The sequence below is a fragment of the Zalophus californianus genome, chromosome 10 (assembly GCF_009762305.2).
Source record: "Zalophus californianus isolate mZalCal1 chromosome 10, mZalCal1.pri.v2, whole genome shotgun sequence".
NCBI lineage: Eukaryota > Metazoa > Chordata > Mammalia > Carnivora > Otariidae > Zalophus > Zalophus californianus.
The window spans coordinates 40,630,251-40,651,908 of record NC_045604.1 but is presented as its reverse complement, the minus strand read 5'-3'; positions in this window follow the sequence as shown (position 1 = coordinate 40,651,908).

The following is a 21,658-nucleotide window of genomic DNA, read 5'->3' as shown; positions in this document are numbered from 1 at the left end:
AGTATAGGGATAGAGGGTACATAGCTCAATATCATAAAAGCCATCTATGAAAAACCTACAGTGAATATCATTCTCAATGGGGAAAAACTGAGAGCTTTTCCCCTAAGGTCAGGAACGTGGCAGGGATGTCCACTATCAGCACTGCTATTCAACATAGTATTAGAAGTCCTAGCCACAGCAATCAGACAACAAAAAGAAATCAAAGGCATCCAAATCGGCAAAGAGGAAGTCAAACTCTCACTCTTTGCAGGTGATATGATACTGTATGTGGAAAACCCAAAAGACTCCACCCCACAACTGCTAGAACTCATACAGGAATTCAGAAAAATAGCAGGATATAACATCAATGCACAGAAATCAGTGGCATTCCTATATACCAACAACAAGACAGAAGAGCGACAAATCAAGGTGTTGATCCCATTTACAATTGCACCCAAAACCATAAGGTACCTAGGAATAAATTTAACCAAAGAGGCACAGGATCTGTACTCAGAAAACTATAATATATTCATGAAAGAGATTGAAGAAGACACAAAGAAATGGAAAAACTTTCCATGCTCATGGATTGGGAGAACCAACATTGTGAAGATGTCAATGCTGCCTAGAGCAATCTACACATTCAATGCAATCCCCATCAAAATACCATCCACTTTTTTCAAAGAAATGGAACAAATAATCCTAAAATTTGTATGGAACCAGAAGAGACCCTGAATAGCCAGAGGAATATTGAAAAAGAAAAGCAAAGCTGGCGGCATCACAATTCCAGACTTCCAGCTCTATTACAAAGCTGTCATCATCAAGACAGTATGGTACTGGCACAAAAACAGACACATAGATCAATGGAACAGAATCGAGAGCCCAGAAATGGACTCTCAACTCTATGGTCAACTCATCTTTGACAAAGCAGGAAAGAATGTCCAATGGCAAAAAGACAGTCTCTTCAACAAATGGTGTTGGGAAAATTGGACAGTCACATGCAGAAGAATGAAACTGGACCATTTCCTTACACCACACACAAAAATAGACTCCAAATGGTTGAAAGACCTAAACGTGAGACAGGAGTCCATCAAAATCCTACAGGAGAACACAGGTAGCAACCTCTTCGACCTCAGCCTCAGCAACTTCTTCCTACAAACATCGCCAAAGGCAAGGGAAGCAAGGGCAAAAATGAACTTTTGGGATTTCATCAAGACAAAAAGCTTTTGCACAGCAAAAGAAACAGTCCACAAAACCAAAAGACAACCAACAGAATGGGAGAGGATATTTGCAAATGACATATCAGATAAAGGGCTAGTATCCAAAATCTATAAAGAACTTATCAAACTCAACACCCAAAGAACAAATAATCCAATCAAGAAATGGGCAGAAGACAGGGACAGACATTTTTCCAAAGAAGACATCCAAATCGCCAACAGACACATGACATGAAAAAGTGCTCAACATCACTTGGCATCAGGGAAATCCAAATGAAAACCTCAATGAGATACCACCTCACATCAGTCAGAATGGCTAAAATTAACAAGTCAGGAAACGACAGATGTTGGCGGGGATGTGGAGAAAGGGGAACCCTCCTACACTGTTGGTGGGAATGCAAGCTGGTGCAACCCCTCTGGAAAACTGTATGGAGGTTCCTCAAACAGTTGAAAATAGAGCTACCATATGATCCAGCAATTGCACTACTGGGTATTTACCCCAAAGATACAAATGTAGGGATCCGAAGGGGTATGTGCACCCCAATGTTTATAGCAGCAGTGTCCACAATAGCCAAACTGTGGAAAGAGCCAAGATGTCCATTGACAGTTGAATGGATAAAGAAGAGGTGGTATATATACACAATGGAATATTATGCAGCCATCAAAAGGAATGAGATCTTGCCATTTGCAACGACATGGATGGAACTGGAGGGTGTTATGCTGAGTGAAATAAGTCAATCAGAGAAAGACATGTATCATATGACCTCGCTGATATGAGGAATTCTTAATCTCAGGAAACAAACTGAGGGTTGCTGGAGTGGTGGTGGCTGGGAGGGCTGGGGTGGCTGGTGATAAGACATTGGGGAGGGTATGTGCCATGGTGAGTGCTGTGAATTGTGCAAGACTGTTGAATCACAGATCTTTACTTCTGAAACAAATAATGCAACATATGTTAAGAAAAAAGAAAAAGAAGAAGATAGCAGGAGGGAAAGAATGAAGGGGAGTAATTCAGAGGGGGAGACGAACCATGAGAGACGATGGACTCTGAAAAGCAAACTGAGCGTTCTAGAGGGGAGGGGGTGGGGGGATGGGTTAGCCTGGTGATAGGTATTAAAGAGGGCACATTCTGCATGGAGCACTGGGTGTTATGCACAAAGAATGAATCATGGAACACTACATCAAAAACTAATGATGTAATATATGGTGATTAACATAACCATAACAATTTAAAAAAAAAGATTTTATTTATTCATTTGATAGAAGCACACAACCGGGGAGAGCGAGAGAGGGAGAAGTAGGCTCCTCACTGAGCAGGGAGCCAGATGCAGGGCTCGATGCGGGGCTTGATCCCAGGACCCTGGGATCATGACCTAAGCCCAAGGCAGGTGCTGAACTGACTGAGCCACCCAGGCATCCCTTTTTCTTACTTTAAATGACACCCTTGTCTACATTGCTATTGCATGATGTTGTAAGACAAATACCATCATTTTTGTAGTTTGGGTCTCCTCAACGTATTTAAAAGACACTGGCAGGGGAGCCTGGGTGGCTTCATTGTTAGGCATCTGCTTTCAGCTCGGGTCATGATCCCTGGACCTTGGGATCGAGCCCTGCATTGGGCTCCCTGCTCAGCTGGAGGCCTGCTTCTCCCTCTCCCACTCACCCTGCTTGTGTTCCTTCTTCTGCTGTCTGTCTGTCAAATAAATAAATAAAATCTTAAAAAAAAACAACAACACTGGCAGAGTAAATTTCAATTTTTATTTTTTGGGGTTATGACCAATTATGTTATTCCCTCTTTGAAGATGTTCAGAACACTAAGAAAATGTATTTTTCCTAATATTCATTTCACATGTTCCTTAGAAATTCATACAAAGTCTGTATCTTTCCCATTTTTCCTATGAAAGCAATGAAGTGTTGACTTTGGAGTCTAATTTATTTATGCCAAATAAATTTTATTAAATGTATTTACTCCAAAGCAATTTAGCCAAGGAAAAATTGGATTAATTTCTTAACAGTTCTATGCCTTATCAGGACAACAGGCATAATAATAGTCCCATACCATGGGGTTGTTGTGATGATTCAGTGAAGTAATCCATGTTCAAAGCTTGGTAGAGGGCCTGGCACTCTTTTTCCACTAATATAAGGGACACAGATACAATTATAATCAAAACCATTAGCATGGATCAAAATATTCTTTTTTAAATAAGAAAGTTTAAAAATTGGTATCAGACTTAGTGAAGCCAAATTGACAAATGAATATTCTGATGCTCTGTTATTGCATTTCATCATAGTCACCTGCTTTCCTCCTACCCAATCCATGCAGATTTCCAGTTTCCAATAGAAAGATCTATATCTGTTCCTAATTCACCTAGCTTTGACTTCTTACCTACAACTTTGCACTGGTCGAGGAATAAGGAGGTCAAAATATTGTTGTCAGTTTATTTGTGACTCTAAAATTCAACAGGCCAATATCCCTGATGAACACGGATGCAAAAATTCTCAATAAAATACTAGGAAACCAAATCCAACAGTACATTAAAAGAGTCATTTACCACAATCAAGTGGGATTTATTTCTGAGCTGCAAGGGTGGTTCAATATTTGCAAATCAATCAACGTGATACACCACATCAGTAAAAGAAAGGATAAGAGCCATATGATCCTTTCAATAGATGCTGAGAAAACATTTGACAAAGTACAACAGCCATCCATGATAAAAACCCTGAAGCAAGTAGGTTTAGAGGAAACATACCTCAACATAATAAAGGCCATATATGAAAAGCCCACAGCTAATACCATCCTCAGTGGGGAATAACTGAGAGCTTTCCCCTTATGGTCAGGAACAAGACAGGGATGTCCACTCCCGCTGCTGTTATTTCACATGGAACTGGAAGTTTAGCCACAGCAATCAGACAACAAAAAGAAATAAAAGGAATCCAAGTTGGCAAGGAAGCAGTCAGACTTCCACTCTTTGTAGACGACATGATACTCTATATAAAAATTTATTATTATTTTTTTTTTAGAGAGAGACACCACGAGTGTGGGAGGGAGAGGTAGAGGGAGAGAGAGAGAGAATCGTAAGCAGACTCCATGCTTAGCATGGAGCCCGACATGGGGCTCGATCGCATGGCCCTGAGCTGAAACCATGAGTTAGATGATCAACCGACTGTGCCACTCAGGTGCCTGAACATGATACTCTACATAGAAAACCTGAAAGACTCCACCAAAAAACTGCTAGAACTGATAAATGAATTTAGTAAAGTCGCAGGATACAAAATCAATGTATAGAGGTCTGTTGCTTTTCTATACACCGATAATGAAGCAGCAGAAAGAGAAATTAAGGAATCAGTTGCACTTACAATTGCACCAAAAACGATAAGATACCTAGGAATAAAACTAACCAAAGAGGTGAAAGACCTGTACTCTGAAAAATGATAAAACACTGATGAAAGAAATTAAAAATGATACACAGAAATGGAAAGACATTCCATGCTCATGGACTAGAAGAACAAATATTGTTAAAATGTATGTACTACCCAAAGCAATCTGCCCATCTAATGCAATCTTTATCAAAATACCACCAGCATTTTTTGTAGAGCAAGAACAAACAATCCTAAAATTTGTATGGAACCACCAAAGACCCTGAATAGCCAAAGCAGCCTTGAAAAAGAAAAGCAAAGGTGGAGGCATCACAATTCTGGACTTCAAGTTATATTACAAGTCTGTAGTAATCAAAACAGTATGGTACTGGCCTAAAAATAGACACACAGATCAATAGAACAGAATAGAAAATCCAGAAATAAACCTATAACTACATGGCCAATTAATCTTTGACAAAATAGGAAAGACTATCTAATGGGAAAAATACAGTCTCTTCAACAAATCGTGTTGGGAAAACTGGACAGCAACATGCAAATAATGAAACTGGGCTACTTTCTTACACCATACACAAATAAATTCAAAATGGATTAAAGATCTAAATGTGAGACTTGAAATCATAACAATTCTAGGGGAGAATAAAGGCAGTAACCTCTTTGACATTGGCCATAGCAACTTCTTTCTAGATATGTCTCCTGAGACAAGGGAAATAAAAGCAAAAACATACTATTGGAAATTTATAAAAATAAAAGGCTTCTGTGACAACGAAGGAAACAACAAAACTAGAAGGCATCCTATGGAGTGGGAGAAGATATTTGCAAATGACATATCTGATAAAGGATTAGTATCCAAAATCTATAAAGAACTTATCAAACTCAACACCCAAAAAACAAATAATCCAATTAAGAAATGGGCTGAAGACATGAATAGACATTTTTCCAAAAAAGACACCAGATGGACAATAGACACCCGAAAAGATGCTTAACATCATTAGGGAAATACAAGTCAAAACCACAATGAGATATCACCTCATACCTGTCAGAATGGCTAAAGTCAACCACACAGGAAATAACAGGTGTTGGCGAAGATGTGGAGAAAGGAGAACCCTCTTGCACTGTTGTTGGGAATGCAAAGTGGTGCAGCCACTCTGGAAAACAATATGGAGGCTCCTCAAAAAGTTAAAAAATAGGATGGGCACCTGGGTGGCTCAGTCGTTAAGCGTCTGCCTTCGGCTCAGGTCATGATCCCAGGGTCCTGGGATTGAGCCCCACATCGAGCTCCCTGCTCAGCGGGAAGCCTGCTTCTCCCTCTCCCACTCCCGCTGCTTCTGTTCCCTCTCTTGCTGTGTCTCTCTCTGTCAAATAAAGAAAGAAAAAATCTTAAAAAAAAAGTTAAAAATAAAACTAGCCCTCGATCCAGTAATTGCACTACTAGGTATTTACCCAAAGAATACAAAAACACTAATTCAAAGGGTTACATGTATACCAATGTTTATAGAAGCATTATCTACAATAGCCAAATTATGGAAACAGCCTAAGTGTCCATCAGCTGATGAATGGATAAAGAAGCTGTGGTATCTATATACAATGGAATATTACCAAGCCATAAAAAGAAGGAAATCTTGCCATTTGCAGCAACATGGATGGAGCTAGAGAGTATTACGCTAAACGAAATAAGCCAGAGAAAGACAAATACCATGCGATTCCACTCAAATGTGGAATTTAGGAAACAAAACAAGCGAGCAAAGGGAAGAAAAAAGAGAGAGAGAGGCAAACCAAGAAACAGACTCTTGACTATATAAAACAAACTGATAGTTACCAGAGGGGAGGTGGGTGGGGGGATGGGTAAAATTAGGGGATGTGGATTAATGAGGGCACTTGCTGTATTGGGCATTGGGTGTTGTAGGAAGTGTTGAATCATTATATTGTTCACCTGACACTAATATTACACTGTATGTTAACTAACTGAAATTTAAATAAAAATTTAAAAATAAATAAAATTTGGTGTCCACCAGGCTGCCTTTATCCTCCACTCTTCACAGGGCTTCCTATTTAAGTGAAGTCACCACATTCATTACAGCTCTGGTTGTTGTTAGATCACCCCTAATTTCCAAGACAAGTCAGGACTTTGTCACTGAATGATCTGAATACTGCTGCCAGGATGTGGCTGCTTTTCAGATGATGGATAAACCAGCCAGTCCAGACTGAACCAGTGGCAGTGTTTTCAGTTTTGACATTTTATCCTCAACAAATTAATTCTTGTCTCTGCTAGTAAAACTGAAAAATCATAGGCTACTAAAATAAAGGGTACCCAGGCAAACTGCTTCTGTCAAGGACTTTAAATTTTAGCTTTGCTTTTCTAATGAGGTGAAAGGCAAGGTGTAAGGAACACTCATAGCATGCTTTTATGGTCCCATTCCCCTTCACCCCTAGATAAAAGTCAATGTATTCCATATTTTAATAATGAGCAATGAGTATGTAGGATCTGCAACTACATTTAGGGAATCAGTGGTTTAACCTAGATCACTCCTTTTTAGCCTTTGGGTCTTGCTTCTGGGAAGAGACTTGGGGGCAGGCTAACTTTTGAAGCTGTTTTGAAAATGACCTCATTTCTGTCTCCCCATTCAGGTCTCTCTAGGGAATAGTTTGTTCTGGGACATCATGCTCAAGGCCATGGTGGGTACTCGAGGAAAAAAAAAATATCTTCAAATAAGAATTCTCAATTTCTCAGAAATAAAATGACTAAAGGGGAATAAATAAAGCAAAACTTTACAAGGAAAAATACTCTTTCTAACATTTGATTTAGCAATGCTAAAAAATCTCTCCTTAACCCACCTCCATTCCCATCCCACTTTCCTAATGTTGAATTGATTAGGAAAAAAAATCAGATCTGGTGGTTGTTAGATCAGTGAACTTGACTCCACATGGGGGCTTCCGTGAACTCAGCTTCACCTTGAACTGGCTTCTGTGTGTTCCTGTTACAGAGTTGCTTTGTGTCTAGACTATCTCTTTAGTCCAATAAATCTCTTTTGAATGCATATTGATAACCACTAAGCACAGTGTTAGGTGTGAGGAATAGAGATACAAAGATGAATATGGCATAGTTTCTTCCTTTAAGGACCCATGCCAGAGGAAGGCAGTGGTTATGTAAAGAAATAATCACAAGGCAGTGAGGTTCCTGTAACAACAGGGGTGGACATGGAAGAGGGGTAGTAAAATGGAGGAATTTTCCCAGAGAACCAGAAAAGAGTTGAATGGTAATCAGGGAATTCTTACTCTAGAGGTAGGAAACCCTGAACAGGGTTTTTAAGGTTGAAAAGTAGTTTTCCTGGCAGAAATAGGGAATGTGTTATATGAAGGGAGAATAAAAGGGAACAGAATGAATTTTAGGGAAAGGGAAGGATGGATGTCCAAATGTTTGAAAAAGCATAAGGTAGTGTCCCACCTAAAATTAGGTCACATTGTTTCTTCAGACTATAAAATAGACCTCAGCTTGTACTCATGAACTTCATGACAAGAGAAAAACTCATATAGATTGCAGAATTTTAGTGGGTGAGAGGACCATATAGAATTTCTAGACAAGGTGTGTTCAGTGGTCTGAGGAGCCACTGGGTTCCAAGAAGGGGCCCCATGGAACACTGGTGGTGCCGAGGGAAGATCTGAGGGCAAAGAGGTCGAAAGAGCCAGGCTCTACCCTCCTGCATGCATTACTTCAACCAAAGAAGAACATCGGTAGCTTTGGGGTTGGGCTTCTGGTTTTATGAGTGATGAAATTGGGGCCCAGAGAGGTTAAGTGACTCATTCAAGATCATTTAGCTAACTTATCACAGAGATGAACCAGAAACCTAGGAGTCAGGTTTCCGACTCCTAGTTCAGTTCTTTTCTTAAATCATGCTATACTGCCTCCTCCATATTCAAGTCATTTTGATGAGTTAAAACTTGTAAAATAGTGGGAGTTGTAAAATGAAAAAAAAATCTGAAATGACAAAAAATCCAACACATTCCCATGGTGGCATTGGCAGGGAGGGCTGCTCTTCCTCCACCCAGAAGGTCAGAGAAATGCCCATGGGCATGGTTCAGAGCTGTTGCATGGACGTTGGGAGCAGCCAAAGATGTACCACGGATTGTGGCAATTATTACCACACAGTGTCCTTCTACTAGTGACAACTGTTGCTTCCTTTTCTTTGACATTCTTTCTATACTCCGAATTCGGCTGCCTTTTCGGAACCAGAAATTGTTTTACTTTCAATCCTTTCAACAGTCTTTGTTATCGAACCCATTATCGATAGAAGAGGAGTGATAGGATTTGGTAAGAATTCATGAAGTTGTTTGTGTTAACATTTTATTTTTTATTTTGTTTTTTTTTAAAGATTTTATTTATTTATTTGCTACAGAGGGAGAGCATAGGCGAGAGAGAGAGAGCGAGAGCACAAGCCGGGGGAGCTGCAGGCAGAGGGAGAAGCAGGCTCCCCGCGGAGCAGGGAGCCCGATACGGGACTCGATCCCAGGACCCTGGGATCATGACCTGAGCCGAAGGCAGGCGCTTAACCGACTGAGCCACCCGGGCATCCCTTTGTGTTAACATTTTAGAAGGATGTTTCCTTTTGAGACATATTATCTCTAATGTTTATACCTACTCCTCAGATAAAAATATCATTTGGGGGAAGTTCTACCTAATATTCCCAGGTTATACAAAGCGATTCAGTGGCAGCTTTTAAATATTTGGTTCTCATTTATGAATTCATCTATTTATTCATAGGAGTACCTGCCATGAGACAGTCTTTGTTCAATGAAAAAAAAAAAAAACAACAAAAAAAAACGAGGTCCTTGCTTTCCTAGAAGTTACATTCTATTAAATGAAATGAAGAAAAAAAGCCTTTATTTGATTAGTTATTCATATTTCTTTGGTGGGTTTGGATCTAGATGGATGCAACTATTGGATATTGATGGTCTATGAAAAGGAGTAGTAAATGCCTATGTCTTTAGGACCCAGACTGATAGATAAACTAAATTTGTTTGGATATACCTGGGGTATCATCTCAAATTATCAGATCCTGGTCAAACTTGAGGTAACAATGAAGGTTTACATTTTTGCTTGGTTTTAAGGTAAGTGATGTAAAATAATGCACCTTAGGCCAAGTGGACGGACATTACTGTCATGTGCTGAGTTGTGTCCCTGCAAAATTCACATGTCGAAGTCCTAACCCCCAGTACCTCAGAATGTGACTGTATTTGCAGATAGGGTCTTTGAAGGGGTCCTTGAATTAAAATGAGGTCATTTAGGGTGAGCCCTAGTCCAGTATGACTGGTCTTCTTATAAGAGGAGATTAGGACACAGACAGGTATAGAGGGAAGACCCCGTGAAGACACAGGGAAAATATGCCCTCTCTGTAAGCCAAGGAGAGAGACACCAGAAGAAACGAACCCTGCCAACACCTTGATCTTAGACTTCTAGCCTCCGGATTTGTGAGAAAATAAGTTTCTGTTGTGTAAAGCCACCCAGTCTGTGGTACTTTGTTATGGCAGCTTAATACAATTACTTATATGAATAAGGGAAAATTATGTTTTCAATCAGTCAGAATACACTAGGCTATGTTATGGTAATAACCCCCAACTCTCAGGGTCTTAAAATTTATTTTTATTTCATGTTATAACCCATTTCAGATGAGTAGGGACCTCTGGTCCTAGCTGTTTTCACTCAGAGAGGAACTGATGGAGCCTCCACATGTGAAAGGTCGCTGGTCATAGTGATAATGTGAAGAGGGCAAATTGTTGGTAGATTTTAAAGGCTTCCATTGGGAAGTAGCGCATGTCACCTCTACTCAGATTTACTTCAAAGGGGGTACAGAGGGAGCATAACTCCTACTATGTGCCTGGGTGGAAGACCACCTGAAATATCAGTGCATAACCCCAATGACTACTATGATCCTTATATATTCTCTGTTTCACTTAAGATCTTCAGTGCCCAGAAAATAAAAACAAAACAGTTGAAGTTCAAGAGAAAAACTACCAGGACAGTTGAGATAGGAATTGCCATAATTATCCTGACAACAAGCCCAACCACAGTATCTAGTTTTTAGATCTCAGTGATAATCCTTGTTTCCAATCCTAGTTTACCATATCACTAGCACAGTGAGAAAGTGTAGAAACAAAAGCAAAATGTTGAAAAGAGGAGAGAATAAGAAGAGTCTAATATGGACTGGGAGACTGGCACTTTTGAATACCTTATATGCGCCAGCCACATTACAAATTAGTTCTTTTTTAATACATACTATCACCCAATAATCATCTTATAATGAAAAAATCGAAAACTAAAAACATGTCAACTTGCCCCAGGGATGAGAGGCTAACTCCATACACATACAAAGCCCTTGCTCCATTGTGCATACTATAGGTTTTTTAGTCTTCAGTTGTGACCCATTAGTCAGTTATAAAATTGTGGTCACTGCTTTGTTGCTGTTGCTGCTGTTGTTAATTCCAGTATAGTAAACACACAGTGTTATAGCCAAATTAAGGAATAATTTGTAACAATGTTACAATATAGTGATTCAACAATTCTATAGTTACTTAATGCTCACCAGGATGAAGTGTACTCTTAATCCCTGTCACCTATTTCACCCATCCCCCCACCCACCTCCCGTCTGGTAACCATCTCTTTGTTCTCTGTAGTTAAGAGTCTGTTTTTTGGTTTGTCTCTTTTTTTCCTTTAAATTCCATATGGGAGTGAGATAATACGGTATTCGTCTTTCTCTTAGTGACTTTTATCACTTAACATTATACTTTCCAGATCTCTCCATGTTGTTGCAAATGTCAAGATTTCATTCTTTTTTATGGCTAATATTCCATATTTCATATATGTATATTTATACACACACCATATCTTCTTTATCCATATATCTATCTGTGGACACTTGGGCTGCTTCCCTAATTTGGCTATTGTAAATAATGTTGCAATAAATATAGGAGTGCATATCTTTTTGAGTTAGTGTTTGTGTATTCTTTGTGTAAATGTCCAATAGTGGAATTACTGGATCATATGGCAATTCTCTTTTTAATTTTTGGAGGAAACGCCATAGTGTTTTCCACAGTGGCCACAATAGTTTGCATTCCTACCAACAGTGCAAGAGGGTTTCTTTTTCTCCACGTCCTCACCGACGACACTTTTGGTTTCTTGTGTTTTTGTTTTAAGCCATTCTGACAGGTGTGAGGTGATATCTCATTGTGGTTTTGATTTGCACTTCCCTCTCGATGAATGATGTTGGACACCTTTTCATGTGTCTGTGTTGACCATCAGACATGTCTTGGAAGCATGTCTTTGGAGAAATGTCTGTTTATCTCTTTTCCCATTTTTTAATTGGATAATTTGGTTTTTTCATGTTGAGTTATATAAGTTCTTTCTCTATTTTGGATACTAACCCTTTATTGGATATGTCATTTGCAAATATTTTCTCCCATTTTGCAGGTTGCCTTTTAGTTTTGTTGATTGATTCCATCCCTGTGCAGGAGGTTTTTATTTTGATGTAGTCCCAATAGTTCATTTTTGCTTTTGTTTTCCTTACCTCAGGAGACATATCTATAAAAATGTTATAGCCAATGTCAGAGAAGTTACTGCTTGTGCTCTTTTCTAGGATTTTTATGGTTTCAGATCTCACGTTTAGGTCCTTAATCCATTTTTAGTCTATTTTTTTGTGTAAGAAAGTGGTCCAGCTTCATTCTTTTGCATATAGCTGTGTGGTTTCTCCCATATAATATAATCCTGGGTTTATTTCTCAGTTTTCTATTCTGTTCCACTGATTTATGTGTCTGTTTTTGTCCAGTACCATACTATTTTGAATGCTACCGCTTTGTAGTGTATCTTGAAATCTAAGATTGTGATACCTCCAGTTTTGTTCTTCTTTTTCAAGACTGCTTTAGCTATTCAGTGTCTTTTGTAGTTCCATACAAACTTTAGGATTATTTGTTCCAGTTCTGTGAAAAATGCTGTTGTATTTTGATAGGAATTGCATTAAATCTGTAGATTTCTTTGGGTAGCATGGTCATTTTAACAGTATTTGTTCTTCCAATCCACGAGCATGCAATATCTTTCTATTTGTGTCATCTTCAATTTCTTTCATCAGTGTTTTATCGTTTCAGAGTACAGGTCTTTCACCTCCTTGGTTATGTTTATTTCTAGGTATTTTATTATTTTTGATGCAATTGTAAATGGGATTGGCTTTTTAAATTTCTTTTTCTGCTGCTTCACTATCGGTGTATAGAAATGCAATTGGATTTCTGTATATTGATTTTGCAACTGGTGATCTTACTGAATTCATTTATCAATTCTAGCTGTTTTTCTCATGGAGTCTTTAGGGTTTTCTGTATATGGTATTATGTGATCTGTAGATAGTGAAAGTTTTACTTCTTCCTTATCAATTTGGGATGCTCTTTATTTCTTCTCTCTTTTTTTAAAAAGACTTTATTTATTGATTTATTTGACAGAGAGATAGAGAGCACAAGTAGACAGAGTGGCAGGCAGAGGGAGAGGGAGAAGCAGGCTCCCGCCTGGGTGGGGAGCCCGATGCGTTGCTTGATCCCCGGACCCTGGGATCATGACCTGAGCCGAAGGCAGATGCTTAACCGACTGAGCCACCCAGGCACCCTGATGCTCTTTATTTCTTTATGTTTTCTAATTGCTGTGGCCAGGACTTCTAGGACTATGTTGAATGAAATTGGTGAGAGTGGACATCCTTGTCTTGTTCCTGACCTTAGGGAAAAAGCTCTGTTTTTCACCACTGAGTATGATGTTATCTGTGGGTTTTTCATAAATGGCCTTTATTATGTTGAGGTATGTTTCCTCTAAACTTACTTTGTTGAGGGTTTTATCATGAATGGATGTGTTGTACTTTGTGAAATGCTTTTTCTGCAGTAATTGAAATGATCATATGGTTTTTATCCTTTCTCTTGTTGATGTGATATATCAGGTTGATTGATTTGCAAATACTGAACCAGTCTTGTATCCCAGGAATAAGTCCCGTGTTGATTGTGGTAAATGATTTTTTTGATGTATTGTTGTATTTGGTTTGCTAATATTTCGTTGAGGATTTTTGCATCTATGCTCACCAGAGATATTGGCCTGTAGGTCTCTTTCCTTGTAGTATCTTTATCTGTTCTTGGTATCAGGGTAATGCTGTCCTCATAGAATGAGTTTGGAAGTTTTCTTTCCTCTTTTATTTTTTGGAATGGTTTGAGAAGAATAAGTATTAACTCTTTAAAACTTTGGTAGAATTCACCTATGAAACCATGTGGTTCTGGACTTTGTTGGGACTTAAAAAACTTTTATTTTATTTTATTTTATTTATTTAAGTGATCTCTACACCCCATCTGGGGCTTGAACTCATGACCCTGAGATCAAGAGTCGCATGTTCTTCTGACTGAATCAGCAAGGTGCCCCATTGTTGGGAGTTTTTTGATTACTGATTCAATTTCATTGCTGGTAATCAGTCTGTACAAATACAAATTTTGTATTTCTTCCTGCTTCTGTTTTGATAGGTTATATGTTTCTAGGAGTTTATCCATTTCTTCTAGGTTGTCCAATTTGTTGGCATATAATTTTTCATAATATTCTTTTATAATCCTTTGTATTTTTGTGGTGTCAGTTATTTCTCCTCTTTCATTTGTGATTTTATTTGAGTCCTTTCTCTCCCTCTCTTCTCTCCCTGTCTCTCTCTCTCTCTCTCTCTCTCTTTTTTTTTTTACTGAGTCTGGCTACATATTTATCAATTTAGTTGATCTTTTCAAAGAACCAGCTCCTGTTTTATTGATATGTACTGTTGTTTTTTAGTTTCTGTTTCATTTATTTCTGATCTATTTATTATTTCCTTCCTTCTCCTTGTTTTGGGTTTTGTTTGTTGTTCTTTTCTAGCTCCTTAGGTGTCAGGCTAGGTTGTTTATTTGAGATTTTTCTTGCTTCTTGAGGTAGGCCTATATTGCTATTACCTTCAATCTGAGATTTTCAAAGTTCCGGGTGTTAAGCCCCGCTGATTATAAGAACTTGTGAAGTCTGGCCTCTTTGGTTTTCAAAGGCAAATATTGTGGGGATTTATCTTCCCTGTGTGGGTTCCCCATGTCTGGGATGTCTGGTGTGAGGCTCTGTTTTTTGCCCCTTTCCATGCCCCCACTTTCCCTTCCTCTCATGGACAATCTAATCTCATGGGTCCATTTAGCTCCTGACCCCATCCCTGCCCTTCCTACCTTCTTTGATGGGACCTCTTCTCTATATTTAGCTGTGGAAAGTCTGTTCTGCCAGGCTTTGGGTCATTTTCTGGGTTATTTATAGGGGTGTGGATGTTGCCGGGTTTATCTGTGGGATGAGGTGAGCTTAGAATCTTCCTACTCTGCCATCTTCCCTGGAAATTCTGTTTTTTATTTTTAAGTTAATAAATAAAATAGAAAGTTTCAGTGATTCACAAATGTTATTCCTTGAAAGTTGTACTTCATTGATATACATATAACCCTCACTGTGTATTTGAAATATACTGCTTTCTTCCAAGGTGAAGAAAGTATTCCTACATCAACCAACCATGATGGCCTCATCTTCTATTCCTGTTCTTTCAAACAAAAGCACCGTGGTCCTTCAAAATGTCCTGGCTGAGCCCATGACCAAGAATATGATCAGTACAAGAGGCCATGCAATTTTTGATAGAATAAAAACTCCCATAGGGCTCTTTTTTTTATTTTTTACAGACTGGAGTTCTGAGAAGTACTTTTGGTCAGAAAACATAAAGTCAGTGTGGAAACATCAGTTTTTGTTACTCTGAGTTCTCTAAGTATAAATTTGACTTGTTGGGCTTGATTTTTTCATTGAGTTTGGAGTATACACCTACACATAAAATCTTTGCCTGCATAGAAAAGATATTTAGTGTATTCTTGATAAGTATTTATTTACTTATTTTTTTAAAGACTTTTTTATTTGAGAGAGAGAGCACGCACAAGCAGGGGGAGGGGCAGAAGGAGAAGTAGGCTTGATGCAGAGCAGGGAGCCTGGCGCAGGCCAGATCCCAGGACTTTGGGATCATGACATGAGGCAAAGGCAGACGCTTAACCGACTGAGCCACCCAGGTGCCCCTTGTTAAGTATTTATTGAATGACGTGTAGCACTGGAGTATAAAATGGCTTATCCTATTTACCAAACATCTAGATAACCTACATATAGATAAGAGATGGCATTGTGTGCTGGTTTCTCAATAAATCTGTTTCCCTTTTTTTTCCCCCTGGGAACACAGCTAGAATGTATTTCCCAGATCCCTTGCAGTTATATGTGGCTATATGACTGAGTTCTAGTCAATGAAATGTGAGTAGAAGTGATATGTTCAACTCCCAGGCCTGGCCCGTAAAAAACTTCCATGTATGTTAACTCATAATCTTTCGTCTTTTCAGCTAGCTGAAATGGCAATGATCCCAGAATGGCCTTGACAGCCATGTGTTGCTAATAGCAGAGCTTTGTCAGTCTGGTTCAATGAATAACTGTGTGAAAGAGGGCAACCCCACCAAAGTATTTACTAGTCAAGTACTTTTATGTGAGCATAAATTAAGAACAAAACAAAACATAACTTACATGGTGTTTGAGTCATTATGTATTTTGGGTATATTCATTATAGCAAATAGGCTATCCTAATTAATACAGACTGAAAATGGATATTTCAGATAAGGAAACTAATTTAGGTAAGCTCTCTGAGTAAGTCAATGAGAAAAAAAATCATTGCAACCAGGAAAAATAGTTCATCTTTACTGATTCCTTACTGATATTTTTCCTCAGGTTTTATCAGACTCTTTTGGGGCTTCTGTTACATTTTAGGTCAACAATGATGAAATGATGGTTAAATAGTCTATGTATGTAAAATACAGAATGTACATTTAGGTATGAGAATGGTGTAATGTGTTCTCAAAGAACTCAATTCAACATGTCTGTGTCTGTACTATTGTATAAATATTTTGAAGGGTTTGAGAAATAGCATCCTTTTTTCATGACATTAGATCCTATAATCAACAGACTTAATATATCTTTTTCTTAATTGACTTAGTAATCAAACGTCCAGAGGAGGGCTCTCTGTTTTTTTCCAGTCTCTTCCTCTTGCTTCTCGATCTTCTGATATATGAAGATTTTTCATTTTAACTTTGATAGCAAAAATGCTTAGCCTCTTTTGCTCTGTTCCTTTCATTTGTATTCTCCTTACTTTGATATTCATAAATCCCCAACCCACAGAGGGAAGAAAGGAACACAGCAGGGAGCAAGGGAGCCTCCTGAGGATCTATCTACAAATGGGAAACTTGGGGAAATTCCAAGTACTATAATCTCTCTCCTTGTTACTCTGGATTCACAATCCAGTCTCCTGGGATAGACTGTAAGTAGTGTGAGTGTCATGCTCCTTGATGGGTGGGATTTAGCACTTCATACTTAACTACAGTAAAAAAGATCACTTGACAGATTTTCTTCCTGTAAGAAAACAGTGGCTAGCTGGTTACTTTCTACCCTTGAGTTGAAATTCATTCCTTGAAGCTATTTGGATTTAATCTAGGACTCCTTCCTGCAGTGGGTAGGAGAAGTAGAAAACTCTGATTTCCCACATTGTTCACGGGTCTTCTTTCAGTGATTATATTTTCATTTTAATGAGGCAGTAAGTCTAATAAATACCTCAAAGATTCCAGCTTCCATTTTGAATTTGTATGCTAGGTTATGTTCTCGTCTCAAATCTTCCATTTGCTTGTTATAAAGTTACAACTTACTAAAGAGACATTTTTCAGTTTCATTTTTTTTAAAAGATTTATTTATTTATTTCTTTTGTTTGAGAGACAGAGATAATGAGAGAGAACACAGGCAGGGAGAAGAGGGAGAAGCAGGCTCCCCGTTGAGCAGGGAGCCCGATGTGGGACTCGATCTCAGGACCTTGGGATCATGACCCGAGACAAAGGCAGACACTAAACCGACTGAGCCACCCAGGTGCTCCTTCAGTTTCATTTTTTGAAAACTGGAGAAACTTGATTCTCTCCCTCTCTTATCGTCGTCTTCCCTTTTCTCTCACTCTTTTTTTTCTTCAAGAGGAAGGTGTAGGCAAAAAAGGGTTAATCAATTGTTTTGCACAAGCACGTGCTCATTTGTTGTTTGTTAAATGATTATCCGAATGGATTAATAGATTTTGCTCATTTACCTAATTTCCCTCAACTTAATGGTGGATTCTAGTTTGATCATAGTATGTTGCACTTATTAAAAAAAGAATTATGCAAAAAAATTATTCCAGCAGCTAGAATATGAGTAAGAAATCATCCCATTAAATGATTATAATACCAGAGGAGGGAGAATAAAACCTATATGCAATCACCATGATAGAGAACTGAAAATTAATAGTAAAGAAATTAGATGAGTATCATGATTGAGATCCTGTATACTGAGCTGTCTGACCTAACAGACAAAAAGAGAAATGTTGAAAACTGGTGATGTCAGTGATTTTCTCAACCTTCGACAAAACAAGTTAGCCAGTTAGGGATGCACATATGGTTGTTCCAGTAGAATAGTTTACTTGAGCAATGGTAGATAGCTCTCACCTCTTGTCCCATGACATGTTGTTTTCTGTAGAACTTGCTTTACCAATTGAAACTTGGAGTCAACTATTTGTAGGTCCAATTCGGAAATGTCCTGGCAATTAGGAATCTGTTTAATTTTCTTTATAATACTATGCACTTTCTGGGCTCAAATGTCTCTCATTAGATATTGATCTCCCTCTGAACATCCATACGTTTTATCAGCTATATTCTGAGGTTGCTTAGAGCCACGTATGTGTTTGGCATAGCTATCATTATGAATGTCATTATCATTATGAATATTAATAATACCCAACATTTATACAATGGTTTATAGCCGTGGAGATAAATTGGGTCCCACTCACTGAATGTAACCTTTAGACACATTTTGTTGGCCCACATTACATATAATCATTTTGTATTGATTGACCACATTTTAAAATGAGATATTTTATATAAAAAAACCCCAGATTTTCTTGAAAAGTTGGATGATCTAGCAACACAGGGATCTCACTGTTAGTATGAAGATTGTTCCATGGTAATAATTGGTCAAAGCTAAGCAAAAATTGACATCTTTTCCTGCACTTTAGATGGTATGTCAGTTCTGTACAGTTTGTATTCTGCCTGTTTCATTCATTTATGACACTTGTCAAGCACATGCATGAATTTGAGTTCAAATCTTTGATTTTCAGTGATCAAAGTTCATTCTCATTTTATTACTACAAATACATGTGAGGTATAAAGGGTAGGTATTCAATAGATAAAGGAATTGAAAACCAAGAAGTTAATTAAATTATGTGAGGTAAAAGGATTAATAATGGAGCACATTTTCTGGCTTCAGCTTCTAGTTGTCCTACTCAATGATGCCATATCTAGGGAATAAAATACAATTATTTATAAAAGTCTTCAAATTTCAACTGAAATACAAGTCAACAGGTTCAGTTGTGTGTGTATGTGTTTTAACATTTTAAACAACCAGCTTTGTCAATTTCTACAAAAATGCCTGCTGGGATTTTGATTGAGATGGCACTACACCTATAGATCAGTTTAAGGAGAATTGGCTTTCAACAATCTTGAGTCTTCCAATCTATAAATGTAGTATATCTCTCTACTTAGTTCACTCTTCTTTAATTTATGATAGCAAAGTTTTAAAATACTTTATTTATACTTTAAAATGCTATTTCATATTTTTAATGCTATTTTAAATGCTATTTTTATTTCAGTTTCCTCCTGCTCATTGTTTGCATATATGAATAGAATATATTTGTGTATATTGACCCTGCATCCTATAGATTTTCTACTTTCATTTATTCTAGCATCTTTTTTGTAGATTTTTTTTTGCATACATGATCATGTCATCTGCATATAAAAACAGTTTTATTTGTTTCTTTCCTAGTCTTTATGCATATTTTTTCTTGTATTATAGCACTGGCCAGTACAGTTTTTAGTAGGAGTGGTCACAGAGAACATCCTTAATTTGATTCAACCTTAATGAGATAGCATTGAGTCTTTCACAATGAAGTATGATGATAATTAGGTTTTTCATAGATTCCCTGTGTCAGATTGAGAAAGTTCACCTCTAATTGAGTTTGTGGAGACTCTTAAACTTTGTTAGTTTGGTCCAGATTCTCATTTAAGTCAGGGCTGATTTAATCCCTACTCCTGAAGAGATACTGTTCGAGGACTGTATTGAGGATCCACCTATTACTTGGTTTTTCCTCTTTGGCTGGTGGGAATGTGAACCATTCCCAGCCCCGTGTGAGCTGCAGGAATTGATTGGCTTGTGGTTTTTTTCATTGGCTCTTTCCGTGGCCTTGGGAAATTTCTTCTCATGTATGCTCAGATCAGTACTCAGCAACGACTTGAAAGAATCCTTCCAATCTCTGGAGTTTTCCCTCTGTGCAAATGGTCTCTGGTAGTCTGCCTCACAAATTCTATTAAACCCAGGCTCCCTGGGTTCTAATTTCTAGATCTTTAACTCAGCAGGACTCAGGCTGTGTTTGGGCTCTTTCTCCCAGTACTGCTGCCTGGCATGTGCTTCCAGGCAGTAAGCCAGGCCAGCCATAAAACTGGCTTCATTTGTTTCACTTTCCTCAGAGATCATGCCCTGTTATCCATGCCTGTTGTCTAATGTGTATTATGTATTTTGTTCAATTATCTAGTTCATGGAGGGAGGGTAAATCTAGTATCTAGTGTGCTAATATGACCAAAAGGAGAAGTCCGTATTGTTTAATTTCTTTTTCTCTTTTTAAAGATTTATTTATTTTAGAGGGAGAGTGTGCGTGCAAACGCACATGAGCAGGGGGAGGGCAGAGTCAGAGGGAGAGAATTCTCAAGTAGACTCACTAAGCTCAGAGCCTGATGTGGGGCTCTATCCCAGGACCCTGAGATCGTGACCTGAACCAGAATCGAGGGTTGGATGCTTAACCGACTGAGCCACCCAGGCACCTCTGGTCAATTTCTAGGTCGAATTATAGCCATAGCTTAGAGACTTGGGGTGTTTTTGCACTTTTGCCATTTTTCTAATATGCCGTATAAGAATACTTTAGTTTGGCATGGGACATTACCAGTGCAGTAGTGTTAGATGTACTGACCTATTCTTCGGTCTATAAAAAAGAATTAATGTTTGAAAATGGGTTAAGAAACTGTACTTTATACCTGCAGTATCAGGGGGCGTGGAATATTTCCCAAATCTGGAAAAGAGCTGACCAGTTTCTTAGAAATTGACATCATTTTCATGACGAGCTAGTTGCCTGCTGTAGACCTAAGTTATGGGCTCACTTTTCACATGGGCTAAGTGAAAGGAAACTGGCACTGCATGGAATAAGACCCTCTACCATGGAACATCTTCCAGCCAAGAAACAGCAAGGACTGCCAACCACCAACAGAAGCTAGGACCAGGCAAGGAAAAATCCTTCCTCAGGGCCTTCAGAGAGAACATGGCCCTGCTGGCACCTTGGTTTCAGACTTCTAGCCTCTGGAACTGTGAAACAATGTATCTTTCTTGTTTTAAGCCACCTACTTTGTGGTGTTTGTTATGGCAGACATGAGAAATTAATACAACCACACAAGTTTGAATCTTGGCTTTGCCACTTACTATTCTATAATCTTGGGCAATTATTTTAGTTTCTCTAAACTTTCATTTCCTTAATTATAAAAAAGAAAAGCAAAAAGAGAGCTAGTATAAGAATTAAAATAATGTATGTAAAGCACTTAGCATCATGCCTGGCAGATAGTAAGCATTTAAAGAATTTTAACTAATATTAGCTTGAATGGAGAAAAACATTAAAGTTACATTTTATGTGAAAATGTGCCTACTGTAGATTCTGATAATCACAAGGTCAAAAGCATAAGGTCAGGGTAATAGTACATAATAAGTGAATAGTAAGAGGTTCTCTTAAATACAGTCAGTTTAGAGATATAATAATAAAATAATGTATCTACACATCCACTTATGTATGTATTGTCTATCTAATGATTTGTTCAAGTATCCAATTTCAGTGATTTCTGGAATGAAAGCTAATTAAATGTAAGAATTT